Consider the following 5,719-nt stretch of genomic DNA (forward strand, 5'->3'; position numbering starts at 1 on the left):
GGCGCAGTTGCCATAACGACTCCAGGCAGGGCTCCCGCAGAAAGAGAAGCTGCACTTTCCCTGCTGCCGGTTTGCGGGCAGGCCCCCCCCCGCCCCCTCCCCGTTGGTACGGCACACCACACCTCGGAGCTGGCCCTGGACGGGTGACCCCATCCCGGATCTGAGCCCTGCTGCCTTGTGCAGCATCAAGCTGCTGATGGCTGCTGGCAACAGGCACTACACAACCATCCACCTGGCAAAAGAGCAGGGCCCACATACAGTGAATGAGTCCCAGATCCCTGGTCCCAAATTCCCTGGAACAAGTCCCAGGTTCCCTGGAAAGCAATGACCTGCCTATGTACCCTGGTCTGCTCATTCCCTGCCAACGTGGAGGTTGGTTTGGGGAAAGGTCTTCTCAGCCCAGTGCCTGTCCTCTGGGGGTAGCTGCCCCCGGGCATGTAGCACCCACCCCTCGAGGGTTCCAGTGGCTCCCTGTGTTAGCACAGTGCTTCTCTCATTTACAGAAGGACAAGCGAGGCAGGGATTTTCAATTTTCTAAAGGAGAAAGGGTTGTCCCAGCCATGGCCTAGAACAACCCTTCCTTTCTCTGAGGTGGGAGCACAGAAAGCTCTGGAATTGCTGATCCTACTTCTAGACTGAGAGGGTTCATTTTGCCCTCAGGAACTTTCAGCTCCGCCCTCACCTTGCTTTTGGTTCCTGCTCTGAAATAGAAGTATGGCGTCTGGCAGGGAGTCCCTTAATTTTGCCCCTGTAAGTGAATGACTGTGACTGAAGTTGGCAACAAGGAGGCTTTTTGAAATAGTGGTCTTGGTCTGGATAGAAGGCGAGGGAGCACCAGTGAGCAAGGAAGCGCAACGCTTAATTACATCTGGCCTTTGCTGAAGTCTTTCTGTGCCAACACAGACCTGGCTGAGAGCCCCCAGCTTGTGTCAAGTCCTTGCTCGGAGGAGCCGTGTTGTGGATTGCTTGTTATCCTTCCTGAGCAACACGTGTGCTGGGCTGGCAAGTGGGACCTGTTCTGCTCCCACACCAAACTCTGTTTATGTTTTTCATTTCCTCTGATCCAGCTGGGCTGACTCACTTCCCCAGGAGCTTGCTGGTAGCAGGGCTTGGAGGAGAGCGGAGAGTCAGCTGTGATGGATTTCAGGTACCACAAGGAGGTTGGGAGGCACTGTTAAAGTAGAGGCAGAAGTGAGACCCGGTTGTGTTTGGCCTCTGTTGCTTCCCGACCTTTTGCTGGCTTGTGGATACACAAGCTTGGCTGTGCCCCCAGAGAAGGTGAAGGCTCTCCTACCTTTAGTACCCAGTGCCAAGGCAGAGCCTCAAGGGCTGGTTAGCACAGGGCCATCTCCTCTGAGCCGCTCACGGGACTGTTCAGGAATCACACCTAATCCAGCTCACTTCAGCCTGCTTGCAGGGCAGCAATCACCCTGCCAGGACTGGGGCACTGCAGCCTCTCAGGCAGTGCTGGCTCTTCTCCAGATGCAGCTCACAGGGTCAACATTGCCCTGGGAAGCAATGAACAGCTTTCAGATCCTACAGCCTGAAAGCAGGTTCCCCAACACAACGCCACAGCAGGTGCTGTGGAGTGTTTGCTCTGGCAAACCTCTTTAAGCCCCTAAGCCTAGCACAGCACTAAGTTTGCTGTCTCAGCACTTAGAGGAGTGCAAGCAAGATGGGGAAGAGCAGAGTGAACACACCAGCTGTGTCAGGGCACAGCAAGGGTGGCTGCTCCTGAAAGGGCAGGGGCCTCACCAGCCAGAGACTGGGCACTTGATACATGGCTGGTGCCCAGTGAGAGCAACCAGGATCAGACAGAGCCCTGTGATCAACAGCCAAGGCTATGGTGATGGGGTAGGGTTGAAGTCCAGATAGGACATTAACCCCAAGGGGAGCACCCAGATCAGCAGAGCCCATAGCCCAGCACAAGACTAACTAAACTAATCTGGAGAGCAGCACACCCCACACACACCCTCAACATTGCTCAACAGGAACTAAGAGCCCCAGGCTGAGCTTAAATAGAGTCCCTGGGCTTATGGGCAGGAGTGGTGGAGGCTCCAGGTGAGACTGGTTAGGGCCACTAAGGTTTATTAGTGCCCCTAGGGCCCTGACAATCTGCTAGTCTGGGGGGGGGGGGGCTTGGCAGGACTGGTTGAGCCGGGCTAGTGGAGAGGTCTGTGTGATGTATTAGGAGTCACGGGCAGTTTCCAGATGTAAAATATTTAGGCTGTTCCCTTTCTTCTTTACAGCTTTGTTGCAGATGCAGGAAGAGCATCAGAGCCTGCTGCTGTGTTATAGAGGAGTATGCTGAGACATAGCCATGCACCCTCAGGATGTCCAGTGGAGCTAACAACTTAGGGCTGCACCAATGGTAAGGGTCCCAAACCAGTACCCTTCTTGTGTCTGTAAAGTGTTTCTGTATGCAGAGTAGCTGCAGTATGGCTGTACAGTGTTGTAGCACAGGGCTTGGATGGTGTTATCTACTGTAGTTTAGAAGTAAAGAGATAACTCAAAGCAGGCAAGCTTGAAGGACCAGAGCTTTGTTCTACTGTTATCTCAGTCAAGAGTTGCAGCAAGCTTCTGCCTCTCTAGTAGCATATGCTTTCTCTAAGGTGGGTCTGCATCTTTCTTTAGGTGCCTGTAAATGTCCTTTTTAAGCTTTGACTGGATGTATACTTCTAGTTGAGCCCTAATACAGCAAACTGGTTTGCTAAAAGAGCTTCCTAGGTCAGCCCTGATGTTGGGGGGTTCCTTAAGACCAGGGGAATTCATCTTGTCAGTCAAGCAGTAAGATGAGGGTAGAGCCTGGGCTAAAAACTTCCTGCTATAACCTTGGACAACTGCCAGCTTCTAGATTTTTAAAGAGGATGTGGGAAGGATTATCACAACTGCTCCTGTAAGAACAACCAATTCTCCTAATTTATCTTCTAAAAGGATATTGAAAGGGCTGTGGTGCTGTTCATGTGCAAGTCTACTGGTGTCTGTAAGTGCTATTAGTTCAGTGATAAGCCTGGTGGAGACAGGCTGTGAGAGATGAGGAAATGGAGCTGACAGGCACTTAAGTGAACCCAGCTGCCCTGGCTTTGGGGTATGTCCTGTTAGCTCTATGGCACAGTGTGTGCTTGGTGTCAGACAGCCTCAGCTCCTGGCTTTACAAGTAAAGATGTAGACTTGTTGGAGTGAGTCCAGAGGAGGGCCATAAAAATCATCAGAGCACCTCTTCTGTGAGGACAGGCTGAGAGAGTTGGGCTTCTTCAGCCTGGAGAAGAGAAGGCTCTGCAGAGACCTTATTGTGGCCTTCCAGTACTTAAAGGGTGTCTACAGCAAAGATGGGGACAAACTTCTTAGCAGGACCTGTTGTGATAGGACAAGGAGTAATGGTTTTAAACTAAAGGGAAGACTTAGACTAAATATAAGGAAGAAATGTTTTAAAATGAGGGTGGTGAAACACTGGAACAGCTTGCACAGAGAAGTAGTAGGTGTCCCATCCCTGGAAACATTCAAGGTCAGGTTGGATGGAGCTCTGAGCAACCAGATCTAGTTGAAAATGTCCCTGCTCATTGCAAGGGGGGTGGACAAGATGACCTTTAAAGGTCCTTTCCAACCCAAACTATCCTATTCTATTTTTTACATATAAAGAGGATGCCCTTTGCAAGATAAATGAGATGAGCTTGGAAGTACTTCCCTTTCAAGGGGGAACTGCAGCTGTTGTGACTCACCAGGCAGGTGCCCATCACTTCTGTTTTGTCCCCTTGTAAGACACTGTTTTGGACAAAGTCGGCCTGAAGCTGCCTGTTGCCAGAAGCAGTGCTGGGCCACCCATGGTGCTTGCAGGGCAGCTGGGGAAGTGTGTTGCACAGGTGCCTTCAATGAGCAGAGGACACTGGTCAGTCCTGTGGCTCTCTTGTTATTGGAGTGAGCACTGATGTCTGGTGAGGGAAAGCAGGGCTCCTGCGTCAGGCCTTGAGCTGATCCGTAGTGACGAGAGACCAAGCTGAGCCCTGGGGGGAGGAAGCAGATTAGCTCACAACAACTGCTGCTGCAGCTTTCTTGCATCTTCCTTGGAAACATATGGTGCTGGCTGCTCTCAGAGCCAGGGCATGGCCTCAGGTCTGATACTGCTGGCATCTTCAGCCTCATGGACATCCCCCTGAAGCGAACAGAGACTCCAACCAGCTTCACTGCTGTGAGGCAGTGCTGGTGCCTAGCTGTACTTTTGAAGAGTTTAGAGGAGCAGTGTAGTCTTGACTTCATCCTTTGGGAAGTGGGGGTGAGGTTTAGGGAACTGGGGCTGGAAGGGAGGGGAGTCTTGTGGTCAGAAGAGCTGATGTCAGGTCAGGAATCCCAGGCTTTGCTTCCCAGAGGTGCTCCTGATTTGCCAGCTGATCTTGGGCAAGTCTTCCCCACCTGTACCTCTTGACTTTTCCTTTGTATTCAAAATGCAGTTCTTACCATGTCAAAGATGTATTAAGAGGTTCGCTGGGTTTCCTCAAGCATACCGGTGTCCCCAAAGACTGGTGCTGTGGGAGGGTACAACTTTTAGGAGATTGGTATGCGGCTGAGCCAACACTAACCTGATGCCCTAGGATCTATCACCGTATATGATAGCTTGGCATCTTGCTGGCTTTAGCCTTGCAAAGACTTTGGGGGCATTTCCTTTACAGTTTTCTACAAGTCTCAAGTGGGGCAAAAGACAAGGTGTCTTCAAGGACACCAGTAGCTCTGCAACATTCACTATTTCAGATGTGAGCGCTGGGTGCATGCAGCACCCCAGCAGTTGAGTAAAGTCTCTCAATGCTGTTTTTCCTTGGACTCTCACCAGGTTCTTTCAAAGGATCTGGCTCCATATTCTCTCTGGCTGCAGGATAAGTCTGATACCCTCCATCACTCTCAGGGTTGGAGTGGACCATAGCTGGACTTCTTGCACAACTTGGTTGTGTGGGAGAAGGTGTTGAGCTCACAGGGCAAACTCTCCTCTTGGTGAGTGCTGAGATGGCACAGTGCCACCAGGAGCCACTCGTAAGCTGGTGAAACAGGAACCCATGATGCCTTCAGTTTAGCTCTTCCCCATACATGCCACCTTTCCCTTATTGAGAAGAGAACCTGAGTATGTAGTCAGGGCTTTAAAAAAAAAAAAAAAGGTAAAGCAAGGCCAAGTTGTGCAAGCCAGGGTTGGAAGAGGAACATGCCTGAGGAGCTCCTAGCTATGCACCAATGCAGGGCTGTTCTGCAGCATCCCCCTCATGAATCCACTGCTTCCAAGCTTTCAGCATGTCCTTTGCATGTGTCTCCATACATCTCCACGGTGGCAGGTTTTGCTCAGTTTCCTCACTGTGCTTGTAATTACTCCCCCTTAAGTGACCTTTTAGGGTTTCCACACCTTTTGTACAATTCTGTATGTGACCACGTTCTCCCTATGCTGGGTCAGGCTGTGTGCCTGGGGCTTGCTGTCTCTTTTCTGCATAAGGTACTCCCTGTATTCGTTGCTTTTACTCCCCCTTACACCCTTTCACCTTTGCTCATGTGGGTCTTGAGGCTGAAGGTAGGGGGAAAGAATCACATCTTACTGTTGTGGAGATTAGCTGGAGAGCAGCTCCAGGGATCTGTGCTGCAGCACAAGCTGTGTGTCCTGTGAGGCCACCACAGAGAACTGGTGATTTGGGTTGTTTTGGACTAAGTTTGTCTCTTTGGTGTGGTGATTCACCATGGTAAGGTAGGT

The sequence above is a fragment of the Charadrius vociferus genome, unplaced genomic scaffold (genome assembly GCF_000708025.1).
Source record: "Charadrius vociferus isolate BGI_N301 unplaced genomic scaffold, ASM70802v2 scaffold436, whole genome shotgun sequence".
NCBI lineage: Eukaryota > Metazoa > Chordata > Aves > Charadriiformes > Charadriidae > Charadrius > Charadrius vociferus.